Source organism: Hyperolius riggenbachi, chromosome 4 (genome assembly GCF_040937935.1).
Source record: "Hyperolius riggenbachi isolate aHypRig1 chromosome 4, aHypRig1.pri, whole genome shotgun sequence".
Taxonomy (NCBI): Eukaryota; Metazoa; Chordata; class Amphibia; order Anura; family Hyperoliidae; genus Hyperolius; species Hyperolius riggenbachi.
In genome coordinates, this window is record NC_090649.1 from 258,341,058 (window position 1) to 258,358,331 (window position 17,274).

The 17,274-nt window shown below is 39.6% G+C and overlaps 1 long non-coding RNA gene across 1 annotated transcript in view; it reads right to left on the reverse strand.

Moving 5' to 3' along the window:
* The window catches only part of LOC137570698 (uncharacterized), a 57,025-nt gene that overhangs the window by 8,372 nt on the left and 31,379 nt on the right, over positions 1–17,274 (reverse strand). Inside the window, exon 3 of the long non-coding RNA XR_011031145.1 lies at positions 7,253–7,366. This is a non-coding gene — a long non-coding RNA (uncharacterized lncRNA). The remainder of the gene's footprint in view (positions 1–7,252; positions 7,367–17,274) is intronic.

Consider the following 17,274-nt stretch of genomic DNA (forward strand, 5'->3'; position numbering starts at 1 on the left):
GAGTGTAAGAATAAAGTCTAGATTGGAGTTCTTAGATCTCAGCCCTGCTCCCCTTTCAGGATGATGGTAAAAAAAACCCAAAACAAAATAAAAAAAAACAAAAAACTAAATTTTAACCAGATGCTTACACCAATACTTAAAAGTGTTCAGTGACAGGCCTCTGGTATAAAGTAGCAAGTCCTGTCCTTGAACGAGGAGGTCTTCCACCTCTTCATTATTATCAGTATTCAGCATGTAGGGGAGGCCCGGCACAATACGGGACCACACAGTGTCTGGGGACCTTACAGATTATGCAGGTATGCACAACTTTGGAATTTTTTTACATCCCAGTTGCACTTTAAATAGAGCCAACACATTTTACACAGCACTTTAGAAAGTATACCAAAAAGTTTATATCACTGACTCTCTCTCAGCAGGGCTCATAATCCAATGTTCCAACAACAGTTTAGGACCAATTTTGGGAAAGCCATTTGACTTAGCAGTATGTTTTTGAGGTTTTGGAATAAAACTGCAGCATTTGCAGCAGACCTGTTCAAAGATGGAGAAAAAGTTTAAACTGTATGCATGCCATGTCCTGACAACAATTACAACTTAATTCAAACCTAAGTCTCTAGAGCTGCAAACTAAGACTGATAACCACTCAGCAACTATGCCACACTCATCTGTTCTTTCAAAAGCCATAGATTTACAATAAAAGCAAGTTCTGAGTGGCAGACATTAAAATATGTCTGCTTATTGGCCAGACCTTCTATCCAAAAACCAAAAATGTATTTTAGGGCTTTGTTTTTGTTGGTTACAACGATGTTAGTTATTATTTAAAACAATTAGGAATGCAATATCACCCTGCCTCAAAGTAGCAAACCCAAGGCAAACTGAGCCAAAGAATTACAGCATCTGATCTTTTGGCTTAGTAAATTATGATTTTAGCAAAATAAAACATTGTCCATTAACAGTGTAGGTATGCACAGACCGAGCACAGATCTCTTCTTTGATTCTAAAACCAAAATATAAACAAAACTAAAATTAATTGCAGTTGTTATAACCAAATGAAATCAAACATAAAATTCTACCCAGTTAAAACATACTTCTGGCAATAAGCATTCTGAATGATAACACTTATATTTAGTCAAAGCCCTCTGTAAAGTTTGGTTCAGGTAAAAAACAGGACATACCTTAGTGGTTAGTAGAGAATCACATCAAAATTTCTATCGGGTCACCATCTTGCTGATTCTTTTTAATTTCTCTTTAGCATTTTGCCCTCCATTTCATGAAAGTGAGCTTATAAAGTATGTGATACCTCACTGGGATGGCCTCCAGCAGAGGGGAGAACATCACTGACTGCTAAGTAAGGCTAGGAGAGAGAAAAGGTCATTTCTCTTTCATCACAGGGGTGGAGCTAACATAGCACTGTGCAAACTATGGCCCACGTGCGCTGTACTTCCGACCCCCCCCCCCCCCCCCCCCACCTATCTGCAGTGTCACAAGCGGGCGATTAGCGGGGGTTAAAACTCACCTACTCACCGCTTCCTGCATTGTGCCTCCATGGCAACAGGGCATCACATGACAGGCCATTAGGATGTGCCAGCGTATTACACGCTTGCTGCCAATGTGTGATACGCTGGTGTGTCATGTGATGCGTATCACATGATGGCCTGTTGCCATGGAAACACGATGCAGGAAGCAGTGAGTAGATGAAATTTAACCCTGCAAATTGCTGCTCTGCAGGGAAGGATGGGTTCAAAGAGAGAGGAGGAGGCCAGAAATGTTAGGAATGTAATCTGCGGTCCTCAGAATGCAGCCCGGGCTGCGCAAAGTTTGCCCAGGCCTGATCCTATAGAAGGAAACAGGCTGTAACATGACACAAGTAAGAGAAAAAAATGATTATAACTTGTAAATGGCCAGAAGTATGCAAGAAACCTTAGGTTAGAGGGATATGGAGGCTTACATGTTTATTTCTTTTTAAACAATTGAAATTGCCTGGATGTCTTTGTGTTGCCACTAATACTTCTAGTCCTAGACCCTGAACAAGCATTCAGAACAGATGTTTCTTACTGAAGTCTGACTGGATAAGCCACATGTTTGCTTTAGATGTCTGATCCAGACACAACTGATGTTAGGAATATTAGTAGGATTACCAGGCAACTTGTATTAATTAAAGCACACCTAAACTGAGAGGGATATGGAGGCTGACAAATGTATTTTCTCTTAAACAATACCACATGCCTGGCATCCCGCTGATTACTTTGGCTGCTGTAGTATTTAGATCCCACACCTGAAAAAAAGCAAGCAGGTAATCCAGTCAGACTTAAGTAAGAAACATCTGCTCTGCAAGCTTGTGCAGGCTTTATGGCTAAACATATTAGAGGCAGATGATCAGCAGAACAGCCAGGCAACTGGTATTGCTTAAAAGGAAATAACCATAACAGCCTCCATTTGCCATTCACGTCAGGTGTCGTTTAAAAAGAAAAAAAAATGGCAGCCTCCATATGCCTCTCATTTCAGATTCCATTTAAATTGTTTGAGATTATTGAAAGCAGAATAATGGAGAAATTAGATGCCATTAAAATGTATGTATGCAAAATGAGCCAATGAATCAAGTAAGGCATTTTTTAATACATAAAAAAATTAGCTTCATGGGCCTGTGAGCAAATAAAAGTTTTTTTTAAAGAAAAATTAGTGTGCTCAAAATTGTATATCACCCTTAGAATTTAGATGAAATTGCCTCTAAACTTAGCAACAAAGATAACACTGCAGGAGATGTGCAACTATGCAGACACAGACCAAATATGAATAATAAAAGTTTTTAATAAAGTACATGAAAGTGCAGAGAGAAATATCTGTGCAACCTTTATGTAGAACAAAAATGGGAAATGTCTTTACTGGGCACAGCAGAAAAATTACACTGTATGAAAATGTAGGCCTCCGCACAATGTGAGCCAGTAAAATTAATACAAATTTTCTAAAAAGTACATACAAATGGAAATGCACACAGTGTTCTGAGTAATGCCTAATGCAGAGATGCCATACATGATTAAAAAGAATCATTTTCAGCACACAGAAGTCACTAGAATACAGAAAAAAATCATCAGTGCATGGTGACCATCACTAATACAGAGATATAAACCCTGATTTGCTTAAATCGATTTCTTCAACTGTAATCTCATGAGGAGCATTTTAGTCTCAGTGATAAATTAATGCAAGGTGTAAAATAAATTCAGTATGGCAAATGTTTGATTTGCTTTCCTAAAGCAGAATTATTTCACTTAAGTTAAAAATACACAAGTCTGTTTAGTTTACAAACAAAACAATTAAAATATGTTATAGCTTTCTCATTGTGAAACAAAATAAGGACCTTAAGCAGACATCTGTTGCTAAAACAACAAAAATATACATTTAAAGTTATTTGTGTTATTTTTGTCCTCAGTTTTTACAAATCAGGTGGCTAAGCAATATGTTCTACTATTGCTTACATTTTTAGAGCCAAACTGATTACAACTAAATATGCTCCAGCAGAAAAATGATCGCAAGGGAAAAAAAACAGGAATTACCGTGAATGTGGCCTGCAAAAGAACCAAACCCAGTCTCACTACATCCTTAGGCCACAATTTATTGTGCAACTCCATCCACAAAGGTTTTGAAGATACATTTTCTGTACAGCTTTAGTATAAATATGTGTTGTCTGTTTGATCTGATCAAAAAAAAAAATGTTTAATAGTTGGGTATAACTGAGTGAATGTGAAGATTTTGATTTCGGCACTATCAAAAGGTAGTGCTGGCACCCCCCAAAAATATATTGTATTTAGATTAATGTACAGAGATACAAATGATCTAAAATCTACTTGAATACCCACAAGGATAAAACATGTTTTCTTGGTAAAACAAGGCATGTCCACAGAAGAGACTTTGATCTTCATAGCAAATAAGGTGATGTTAGCATGTTTGGAGACTTTGCAATTTATTTAGGAAATGAGAATTGCAGATTTCAATGTATTTCAGTCAGAAAAGTCAAAAGTCTAAATGCAAGTTGAAATTTGGCGCCGGGAAGTTGGGATAGAATCCAAACTGGATTTTGGCAGTTTTACCCATTTCTGTCAGGCACTATCTGCTTGAACAGGGCATTCACAAGTCAACACAGCCACTGGCATACATTACATGGGACCAGATCATACATATCTGCAGTGTGCTGACAATAAACCTTATTAGTAGCGATGGGCTTAAAATTCTCCAAAAACAGATTTTCCAAAGTTTGAGCTGAATCTTGCTCCATCCATTAAGTGGATTTTTTCAAGCAATTTGACTTTGAAAAAATGTTTTTAATATTTTTGTATGAATGTCTATGGGTTGGCTATCTTGGCAACTTTTCCAAGTTGACTGCACATTAGTGATTACTTTGCAAAAGAGGGGTGGCAAAGCTTTGTACAAACCCTTATTCAGTGTTAGTCACATAAGTCTTACTTCACCTCTGGTGTCGAGAAGAAAGTAGGAGTGATGGTATAGGGGTGCCAATGATGGCTTCTGGTTGCCCCTTTAGTAAAATATGTACCCCCACCAGGGTAATAAGCATAGGATTACCAGATTACACCCTGTTCATAGGGCTGATGAATGGTAGTGTTGTCTGTCGTTAAAAACTGAATGCCTGTAAGGGGATCCTGAATCCACATTCTGGCGGAGTAGACATCACTTATTTGCAAACATTTAATTTATTTATTCTCTAGCATGAAATTTCAAGATGGCACTGTGAGAATAAACAGAAAACTATCAGTTCAGTAGCATTTGAACAGAAGTGAGGATGGGTTCATTATTGAACTCTCCAATCAAGACCATTATGAATTACCATACTTTTTATGTAACAGATCCTTCTAACCTCAACCCACCCTATCTTCTAATACTACCCCTCTGGCCCTCTTACCAATATGATTAATGCCTAACATTATGGGCCATATGCAATTAACTTTTTCACCTGAGTTTTCTCCTAAGAGATAATTTTTCATCTTCAATTTGAATTAATTTTTTAGCACTAATTTGCAATGCAAAGAGTTCCAAAAAGTAGGTGAAAAAGTACTTTCAAAATTATTTTGAGTATTTGTTTGCTTGCTGGGGGTGTAAAAGGCATTGTGAAAATATCACCTAGGAGAAAACTTAGGTGAGAAAGTGAATTGGCCTATGGCCCATATGCAATTCGCCTGAGTTTTCTCCTAGGAGATAATTTTTCATCTTCAAATTTTCTCCTAGGAGATAATTTTTCATCTTCAATTTAAATTAACTTTTTAGCACTTTGCAATGGAAACAGTATCAAAAAGTAGGTGAAAAAGTACTATCAAAAAAATTTTGAGTATTTGTTTGCTTTCTGGTAGTTTAAAAGGCATTTTATTTAGAAGTTGTGAAAATATCACCTAGGAAAAAACTCAGGTGAAAAAGTGAATTGCATTTTTCTCCTGAGTTTTCACCTAGGTGATATTTTCTCACTTTGTCATAAAATGCATTTTAAACCCCCAACAAGCAAGAATATACTCAAAATGATTTTGATAGTGCCTTTCCACCAACATTTGGGTACTTTTTCAACTGTAAAATGTTGAAAAGTTAATTTAAAGAGAAGATAAAAATTATCACCTAGGAGATAACTCAGGTAAAAAAGTGAATTGCATATGGGGCTATGTTTTCTCCTAGGAGATATTTTTCCATCTTCTCTTTAAAATAGCTTTACAGCATTTTGCAATTAAAAAAGTACCAAAATACTAGAAAAAGTACTATCATATTGATTTTGTGTATTTTCTTGCTTGCTGGAAGTTGAAAAGGCATTACAATGACAAAGTGAGAAAATATCAACTTGGAGAAAACGAGGGAGAAAAAGTGAATTGCATATGGGGCTATGGGCCATATGCAATTCACTTTTTCACCTGCATTTTCTCCTAGGTTATATTTTTTAATTTATCAATAAAATGCCTTTTAAGCCACCAGCAAGCAAGAAAATACTCAACATAATTTTGGTAGTACTTTTGCACTTACTTCTCAGTACTTTTTCAGTTGAAAAGTGCTGGAAAATGATTTTAAATAGAAGATGAAAAATTATCTCCTAGGAGAAAACATAGGAGAAAAGTGGAATTGCATATGGGCCTATGGGCCATATGCAATTCACTTTCTCACCTGAGTTTTCTCCTAGGAGATAATTTTTCATCTTCAAATTAAAATAACTTAATAAAATACCAAAAAGTGAATGAAAAAGTACTATCACGATTATTTCGAGCATTTTCTTGCTTTCTGGTGGCTTAAAATGCATTTTATTGACAAATTTAAAAATATCACCCAGGAGAAAACTCAGGAGAAAAAAATAATTGCATATGGGCCTATGTCTCTTACCCATACGCCTAACACTAACCTTCCTAATAATATGCCTAACAGTAACCAAAGTTTTCCACCACTTGCCGAATATTCTTAGCAATACACTGAAAATTTGTGCTGCCTACCTTCACCACTTGTCGCCAACTTGCAGCCAAAAGGCACCACCTCCCAGTTTGCCTCATCACTTGCAACCCTTACAGTTATAGCTGCACCCAAAAAACCCTCCTTGATATCCCATATCTGCAATTACCAATACCATTATGGTCTATGGGATAGCAGAAAAGCGCCAAAATAAACGGCTTTGATCCCTAGGGTCTAGTGCTACATGTATGGGGATTGTTACCCCCCCCCCCATTTTCAGGGGAAGATTACAGTGGGGATGAGACCCTAGTCTATAGGGTTGGATAAGGACATCCTTGATGTGATGGATCACGTGTGTGTGGAGCCCTTTGCATTTTGGGCTCTCAAATCCCAGTGGAATGTGCCCTAAAACATTAAAACATCTGACTCAGGGGATATCTGGGTAATATTATCTACCATAAATGGCTATTTTATAATAAAATACTTTGTCCCCTGGGGTTTGATTGCAGGACATTTAAAATACCAGGAGCCTGGTAATTCAATAAATAGTCAGCAAGATATGAAGATACAAGATACAGATGGAAACTTTGCAAACACCCCAGATGATTGCATAAACCTGAACCCTTCTTAGATTGTATTACAATGATTGGGGCACTAATATACTGATTGGGTTATATTTCTGTCATGTACATTTTCATCGAAGAGCTGAGAGATGATGGCTCCCCAGTAAATGAAGGTAATCTCTAGAAAAACCAAACAGAAACACAAAGACCAGGAGCCAAATAGTGCAGTGTTCCTATACATTGGTAAAAGGATGTCAAAATATACTTACAAAGTTGCAGTGGTTTGGTTGCAATGTTTGCAGCCACTACTTTAGCCTGTGTGGAGATTCATGTCCCCCTTGGTCTTTGGGATACTACAGTTCAGGAACTGAATGATCACACTCCTATATGAGACAGAAGTGTACATGATACTATTGAGGCACCCAAAATAATAAATCAAATAAAAACAGTTTAAAAAAGGAGAGGTAGTGTTGGACAATGATATTCTTATAGGACTTTCACATCTATTGCGGTGCGGTGTTGCAGGTTCTGACGCATGCACAGTATGCTGTGCATTTACAGTGGATGTGAGTCATACTTCCATTGTACCATTGCCTCACTGTATGGTAGCACCACAATTCTACCACATGACTTTTCAGCTCTGATGTGTTGCAATTTGATTGCACTACAACTTAACACAGTGTGAAAGGGCTTTCCAAAATCTTTGAGCACAAGAAAATTTCAGTTAACACAAGAGAAATATAATTTATATCTTTCTGCTTGTTGCTAATTATTATTATTATTATTATTATTATGACTACCAAACCATACATGAAAAATATTCAGTGCTCACTTCAGAACCAGCGGTCTCTGGCCCCTTAAGGACTAGTGACCGCTGGCACCAAAAACCCGGGCTGGCCGACGTTATGCTGCACGGAATGGCCACTGTCAACATTCGTGCCGCTCACCCATCACCTCATCCCACTTGCTCAGCCATTGCTCAGGCGGCAGAGCTCTGTGAGCCATTCAGGAGCTGATTGCATTGGCTCCTGACCCTCGGATCAATTTGAGCCAATGAGATTGGCTCACAGTTTTCACGGGGTCAGGAGCCAATTAAACACAGCTCCTGGCAGACTCACTGAGCTCTGCTGTCATACTGACGGCAGGGTGAATGGGCTGCGGTGAGGGAGAGAGCAGCATGATTGGTGGTAGCGGTGAGACCACATGGCGGCAGTAAGTGAAATGTATGCCTTGGCAGGGATTACAGATCCCAAACAGGGTGCAAATTTCAATTAGCATTGTCTGAATGTGGTTAATTAAAAATCTTCATGAAGAACTTGACCCATTGTTCACTTGGCACCACAGCACCTAGAATGGCACTACACAGCACCCAGCATGGCATTACAGCACTCAGCGTGACCCATAGAGGTGCCATAGCAACCAGCATGGCACCACAGCAATGGGGGGGGGGGTTCTGGGTGCTATGGTGCCGCTATGGGGGCATATTGGGTGCTGTGATGCTATGCTAGGTGCTGTGATGCCTTTATGAGTGTATGCAGGGAACTGTGGTTGTTCTATTTGGGGCATGCTGAGTGTTGTGGTGCCTCAGTGGGAGGTCCATGGAAGCATGTAAGGGGGTCCACTCATTACCACACCCACATGCTGGTGTATGGCCACACCCATTTTTCATCTGGTGTGCCCAAAAGTGCCCCGGATCTCTTAGGATCTTGCAACGCCCCCGTTTAATGGTAGTGGTGTACTGATGTATCCTCAGCCCACACAAGTACCAAATATAGGTGGAGGAGTGTCCAACCAGAGCACTTTACCTTTATGGCTTGGTAGTGGGGCAGATACTTTTTATATTATATGGCTGCATTATGGAAGGCAGTGGTATTTGCACTTAATGTGGAGAATCACTTAAAGTTGTCCAAAAATATATGAAGATTTGAACTTTTAAAAAGTATTTTATTTGGCAGGGGATTTAGTAGGAGTGTTAGGTTCATTGCAGTGAAAATGGAAGAGAAAACAAATATCATTCCTGTAGCTGACAAGGTCTTATTAAAACGTGAAAACTGGCAGCAGATGTTTGCACACTCCTGCACTAATATGGCTGTTATTTCACAAACTAAACAGAAGTGTAGGTTTCAAAGGTACCTAATAGTGAACAATGTTTAATATATGTTCTCAATTCATCGCTTTTCTTCTATTCTTCAACCTTGCAGAACACTAGTAAATAAGAGCCAGATTCAGTATTTACATCACATAATTTGATTGCAGATTACTAGCTGTGGAACCAGTCATTTGCAAGAAATTATTAAGCATTTATCCAAATAAAATTTTTTGTTGTTGTTTTGGCATGGATGTAAAAAATGATTTCTGTAATCAAAAGGAATCACATTTTACTTTGAAAATTTGCGCTTCAAATAGTTTTAGGTATGCTACATTACTCGCCATAAGTTTATCTATTTCTTAGATAGACTGTTCAGCTGTGTTTATTATCGCTGTGCATCTAAATTATATATTATTAGCCTTAGGGAGACATTATATGCGCCCACACTTATCTTGTAAAATGTATGGGCTTTTTTTTTTGCTTTTGGTGAGCACAGCTATATTAAATAAGGTCTGGCCAGAGCAGACTGTGGAATATAAAGCCTGTTACTGTCTGACAACAACTACTGACATTTATAGCACAACTCCTGAGGGCCATAATGACCATAATGTCAAGCTGAATCTACTATTTATGTACCTCACTGGTGAAGATTGAATGTTATGGAGTTTTTTATCCTCACTGAGAAAGCACCATTACTCATGTACCCTTTAAGTACAATTGAGTTATTAGAGGTTATGTAATGGAGGGTAAAATAAAATCAATGTCTGACTGCAAATTATATAGTAAAGATAAGTGAAAACAATATTTATTATATAAATGATGCGTTGTGGAATCCCAGCTCTCTGCTTTCATTGCCTTTTTGTTTTAAAACCAAACTTTAATAACCTTCTAGAGACAAAACCAAAATATTATCTTTGCTGTTAAATGATGAATTTAGTTAATTTGTTGCCTAGTTTCTATAATAAATAGGTAAGATTTGTTCTTGACTCACTTTCACCTTAATTTAATTTAATGAGAATGAAATTGTCACCCTGTTATTAATGTGTGCTGCAAAACCACTCATTTATTTAGTATAACAATGCAATCATAAATATAAAGACAATTATTGTGCACTGTAACATAAACTGGGAAAGTACATAAAATCTACTTTCTAGAAACTGCAGTTTATTTTAAGCAATTTGTTTCATTTAAATTTCAAATAAAGTATTAATGTGGAAAAAGCTAATTTTGACATCATTATCATGATCATCATCATCCATATTTAATTATTCAATTAATAGAGAGCATATTTAGAAGTAATGTTAAAAACAACATTTCTACGAGTGCGCACTAAAGGGATGTATCACCTCTAGGAATGAAATTTTATAGCTGACAAGACCATAGTGAAGGTCACTGTGTTGCACATCTGGCACCAAGATATGTGTTCATTTTGTGACACAAAGGGACTCATTTCCACAGTTGTAGGTAACACCTTGAGTTAAGGCAAACTTAATGTTCTTAATGTTAAATGCACATACATATATAAGGGTTAATAATTAGTAGTTGTCCCTGCCTGTTTTTAATTTTGTCACCTGAAAGGTTTCACAATTCAGATTTTAAATGTGAGGCACAGGAAATCCATCCTTTGGATTTGCCTTACTTAGGCTCTGTTCACATCTAAAATCGAGGAATCAGGAAGTGAACTCTTTGACCCGGAAAATAATAAATACAATGTATTTATTCTTAAAATCACAATTGCCGCTCAAAGCAATTTTGTGAGCGTTAAGTGCTCTTCCTATACCTTCCATTAGAGCAAAATTGCCCCAAAAATGGTTCAGGCACGGCTTTGCGGAGCGCAAAGCAGAAGAAACGTGCTGATATGAACCTTGTCTTAGAGAATCATTGCCCATGCGTTTTGTGGGCGATTTTTGAAAAATGCCTGTGCTTGAAATAAGGCCAAAAATGCCCTTAGTGTGAACAAGCCCTCCTTGTATGAGACAATAAGGCCAGATCCACACTGTAAGCGCTTTTGTGAGCACTTGCGTTTGATTAGCGCTTGCTGAGCGCTTTTTTAAAAATCACTACGGTTCACTTTTATTAAAATAGTGGTAAAAATTGCTGCAATTGCCGCAATCCCGTACGTGGAAAAACGTACGTGGTTGCCGTGGTTTTTACATGATTTTTACTGCAATTTTAATGAAAGTGAAGGGGAGCGATTTTTTAAAAAGCGTTCAGCCAGCGCTAATCAAATGTAAGTGATGACAAAAGCGCTTATAGTGCGGATCCAGCCTAAATGTTGGTTCCTGGTGTCCTGCTTTCAAAAGTCATCTTACAGTAACAATCTGCTAATGATACAGGAAAAATGACCGGTTGCTGAGCATAAATCCCTTCTACAAGGAGGCCTTGGTCTACAGGCTTATTTCTCTATTTTAAGAACTATACTGGGATAATTGAACACTGGCCTTTCATTATTATCACTGGAATAGAGACAACAGTGAGCCAAATCTATAGTTCTTCTTCTTAGTGACATTTTCACATCTTATCAATAAATTCTTTTTAAGACATCGACAAGCAAGGAAATACTTTCTCACCTAAATTTTGGTACTTTTTCAATTGCAGAGTGCTGAAAAGTTATCTTAAAGAGAAGATAAAAATTATCTCCTAGGAGAAAACTTAGGAGAAAGGTTGAATAGGATCAGGCCCAGTAACTGTTGGCCAATGGGAACAGTTTAATGGAGGAGAAAGGTGTGGCAAATGAACACAGGCTCACAGCACCAATCCAGCTGATGTTACATGCTTTCCTTTGCTCTGGAAACATATGAAACACTAAAGGTGGTCAGGTAACTGGCAAGCTGAAGAGCTGGCACTTCAAATCCTTGATTAAATGTCCAGGCCTCAAATAATTATTAAAGGAAAACTGAAGGGAGGGGGATATGTAGGCTGCCATATTTATTTCCCTTTAAGCAATGCCAATTGCCTGGCAGTTCAGCTGATCCTTTGCCCCTAATGCTTATAGCCATAGCCCCTGAACAAGAATGCAGCAGATCAAATGTTTCATCATTGTCAGATCTGACAAGATTAGCTGCATGCTTGTTTCTGGTGTGATTAGGAAGGACACTACTTCAGCCACATATATCAGCAGGGCTGCCAGGCAACTGGTATTGTTTAACAGGAAATAAATATGGCAGCCTCCATATCACTCTCACTTTAGTTGTCCTTTAAAAGGACCCTGAGCAATGCATAGAAATGAAAATCTGCACTTACCTGGTGCTTGCTCCAGCCCCCCATAGCCCCCCATAGTCGTGAGGACCCTCAGCATTCTCTGGGTCTCCTCCGTGTCAGGTGCGTGGATGGGCCATGCAGGCACAGTAGCTCATGACTTTATCCAAAGTCTCCAGCTTAGAGTAGTCACCGGCGGGACCACAGTGGAACCCAGAGGACGCTGACAGACCTTCAGAGGCGGGGGTGGCAGGGGGGCTGGAGGAAGCCAAGGTTAGTCCAGATTTTCATTTCTATGCACTGCTCAGGGTCCCTTTAAGCAGAGAAGGACATAAATCTCTTTCAATATTCAAGTGACAGCAAGCATTTCCTCATCTCAGTAGTAGCACCCGCAAGAGGTCTAGGGATAGGAATGGTCAATGAGATGCAAATAATTTCAAGTTGATACAGCATTATGCAAATGTTGTATGCAGCTTGAAAATGGACCAATCAAATTCTGTTGAGTTAACATTTGATTGGTCCATTTTCAACCTGCATCAATTTGCATAATCCTAAATTAACTTGAAATGATTTGCATCTCATTGACCATGCCTACTAGGGAACATGGGAGAATCATGTTTTGGCAGATATGACACGCAGTAAAAGGGAGTCAATGGTCATTGTTCGCGAGCTCCTCCATATAAGATCTGAAACTGAAAGATACTGCCTTCAGAAGCCTGGTGACTTTACCTACCTGATACATACATTCTCATTTATATTATACATATACTATACATATATTCTCATTTATTTACGGTTTCATTTTTATACCAGTCTAAGTTTTGTAAGTCCTTCTGCTCTTTTGTGCATATGCAGTGATTTTTACTTATTTTATTAAGAAGCTGAATCTCTGTGCTTTAACCTATAAAGCGTTTGATTCCTCTGTACACAGTGTTTGTATTTTGTAGACTGTGTTCAGCAACGGCAATAGTGATGCCTGAAGGGTATAGCACCCTCCATTTTGTACTTAAAGAGGAACTCCAGTGAAAATAATGTAATAAAAAAAGTGCTTAATTTTTACAATAATTATGTATAAATGATTTAGGCAGTGTTTGCTCATTGTAAAATCTTTCCTCTCCCAGATTCACATTCTGACATTTATTACATGGTGACATTGTTACTGTGGGCAGGTTATTTAGCTGTTTCTAGCTGTTAGACAGCTGTAAACAGCCATTTCCTGTCTGTGAACATTGTTACATTGTGGCAGTTTGCCAGGAGTACCGCGGTATTCAGAGCCTCTTGTGGGAGGGGTTTCAGCACAAAATTAGTCACACAGCGCCCCCTGATGGTCTGTTTGTGAAAATCATTCTATTTCTCATGTAAAAGGGGGTATCAGCTACTGATTGGGATAAAGTTCAATTCTTGGTTGGAGTTTCTCTTTAACAGCATCCATCTTGTGAGTTTTATATTCTACATAATATAGTTATATTCTTTATGAGCAGCTGTAAGCAGAAATATCCTGTGTTCCATGTCTGAAGGACATTAGCAAAGGACAGTGGAACATGTTATCTGTATTTCACCTTGGTAAAACCACCTGATGTGGATGTAGCTCTCATTTCTTATCTGTAAAGAAACATACATGCTAACCGCAAACAACAACAGGAACTCATTATTTTGTAGTTTTCAAGTAAAATGTAGCACCTGGGTTCCGGGATACTGTGATACCATATATGTATTCTTGTGATGTATAACTTGTCTTGCACTTACGCAGTTGTGACATTTGACACACCCTATTTTGGCTATATAACCATGACTTTGTAACAATAAACCTCAGACAATTCTTTGATACGATACTCCTTTTGTGTGGGCGTGTCATTCTTAACAAAGAGTTATCTCCAGATGCATCTGCAATTGTAAGGTGAATCACGCTGACTACGTTTGAGTGACTGATACGAGGACCAATTCCTTTCAATACCAACTGTGTTTGGTGGCAGATACTGTGTGGGCAAGGTTTCATGGACTGGTTAACAATGCCCCATGCCATGACATTTCATCACAGTCTGGTGCTGTGATGAAATGTTCCTAGCACACTGTGTGCTAGAAAATCTTTGTGCATGGTAAGGTTAGAGGACAATCTTCTCATATACACAAGCTTTGCAGATTAGCTTTTTGTCCCTAAGCCTGTGCCAATGACTAGGGGACATGATCTGTGCATGGAGGAAAAATATTTTTAGCCATTTATTTTAAAAAGGGTTCTTTACAGGGTTCTTTACAGTAAGTGTGATTAAAATACAAAATGTATTACCATAGAACATAGTTATGGCATATTCTATATCTGCGTTTAGGGGGTGTTTACATGTTTTCCTTGAGTTTAAAGAAATCCATGGCTATAATTACTAGGTAATTCCCAGTGGTGTTCATCCAGGATTTTTATCTCATTACCATTAGAGTTGTCTCGAACCTCCGATTTTAGGTTCGTGAACCTCGAACGCGAACATGCGAAAAAAGTTCACAAACCGGCGAACTTCGCAAACTGCCATAGACTTCAAAGGGCAGGCGAACTTTCAAAACTTCAACACTAACTCTGGCCACAAATGTGATGGAAAAGATGTTTCAAGGGGTCTAATACCTGTAGGGGGGCATGGCGGAGTGGGATACACGCCAAAAGTCCCGGGGAAAAATCCGAATTTGAGGTACAGCAGGGTTTAAGTGCAGTAATCACATTGCATTGCTAAATTGGAGGCCTAAAGTGCTTTAAAACATCTTGCATGTGTATACATCAATCAGGTAGTGTAACTAGTGTACTGCTTCACACTGACAGACTAAACTCACTGTGTAACACACCGCAAACAGCTGTTTGTGTAGTGACGGCCATGTTGGACTGGTGCACACCATGGCGAGAGTGCAGGCGATAGCGGTTTTCAAGCCCATATGGTCGGGCTGAGGTAGCTGAATGACAGAACAACAGTGACTGAGTGTCCAGCTGATCGAACTTGGTCTGTCCAAAATAAAGCAATGACCTTACTATCTTCTTGGGTCAGGTGTCCCCCCAGCCTGAACACACTCATTTAGCTGGTCATTGCTTGATTGTGATACGCAAGCCCCTTCACCGCGGCAAGGTAACGTTCATGAAGGGGAATTGACACACGTACATGCCTTTTGTTTTGTTGTTGCAGCCCCAGTGCAACCAGAAAAATTAGTCAGGCATGTACAAGCACCAGAAAAATTATTATAGCGGCCTCTGCTAGCAGCGCCCTTAAAAATTCAGGAATCCACCTGGAGTCCTGGACCCTGTTGGTGGTGGTGGAGAAGGCAGTCAAGCGTCCTGCAGGCAGAGATGCAGTTTGGGGACCGACTTAGTCTTGGGGCAGGCAGTCACACGGTGTGCAGGCAGAGATGCTGTGTGTGGGGACTATCTTCGGGCAGGCCTGACCGTGCTTTGCAGACCAGGCATCCGTGATCAGATGGACCCTTGACCCAACGCTGTGTGTCAGAGATGAAACCACTTTGCCTTTCAACATCACGGTACAGTTTGGGTATCGCCTTTATGAGAAATAATTGCGTGATGGTAGCTTACACTGCGGTGTGTGGCTTTGCTTTTGTGTGCTGTTTTTTCTCAGGTGGTCATCCCATTGCAGATTGTGCTTTGTAATCATGTGCCTTCGTAAGGTAGTTGTCCCTACATGGGTCTTGGTCTTTCCACAGCTCAATTTTCGGTGGCAGAGAGTACAGATAGCATTGCTCTCATCTGAGGCAGACATACAAAAAAATTTCTCTGGCTCTGCCTCTTGTTTTGTCCATATTGGGGGGATGAAGTGAAAGGTATGCACTGACTTGACTAATACGATGTGCGGTTACACAGGTCAGGTGCAGTGACTGCTGGTACAACAATGTGTGGTCACACAGGTGCAGTGAAAAGGTGACTGCTGGTACAACAATGTGCAGTTACACAGGTGCAGTGAAAGGTATGCACAGACTGGTATATAAAATAGCGTGCGGTCACACAGATGCAGTGAAAGCTATACAGTGACTGCTATGTAAAACAGCGTACGGTCAGACAGGTGCAGTGAAAATACCACACGGACTGATATTACAAACGTGCAACTGTCACACACACAGGTACAGTGAACATGTATGTAGTGACTGGTATATAAAACTGCGTGCTGTTACACAGGTGCAGTGAAAGGTATGCACGGACTGGTATTACAAATGTGAAGCTGTCACACACACAGGTACAGTGAACAGGTATGCAGTGACTGGTATATAAAACTGCGCGCTGTTACACAGGTGCAGTGAAAGATATGCACGACAGTGATGCTCTGATACCCCTTTTCAAAATCCGGATCCGATTCGGATTCGGATACCCAGATATCTGATCCGGGTCGGATATCCGAGTTCAAAATTTTCTGATCCGAATGCAAATCGGATATCCGACCACAGTATCCGGGCTATCCGGGCAAATTCGGATATCCGGATAGAAAAACCGGAAGTGGCCTTTAAATTGCTTTAAAAACGTTTTTATGGTATATGAGGCATGTAGCATCATTATTTTGTAAAGGGGAACACTAATTGATGATGTGTTGACTTAAAATCCCCCCCCCCCCCCAAAAAAAAAATAGCTGTAAATTAACATCAGGCCTAGGTTCCAGACAGCAGTCGTGCAGCCCACATTGGGCTTGATTCACAAAGCGGTGCTAACCTACTTAGCACGTCTAAAGTCTTTAGACGTGCTAACCAGGGTGCTAAGTAGGTTAGCACCAGATTTCTCAATCAGATCACGCACAAAGTTTTGTGCGCAACGTTTTGCGCGCGCAAAGTCCTATGCGCGCGCTAAGTCCCATAGGCTGTAATGGGCACGTCGCGCGGAGCGCCCTGCGCTCTGTGCAGTGCGCACGTAAAGTTTTACGCGCATAAAGTTTTACGCGCGAAAAGCTCATTTAGACGTGCTAATAGGGTTTTCACAGGCGTGCTAACAGTTAGCACCGCTTTGTGAATCAAGCCCATTGTGTCCAAAGTCCAACCGCA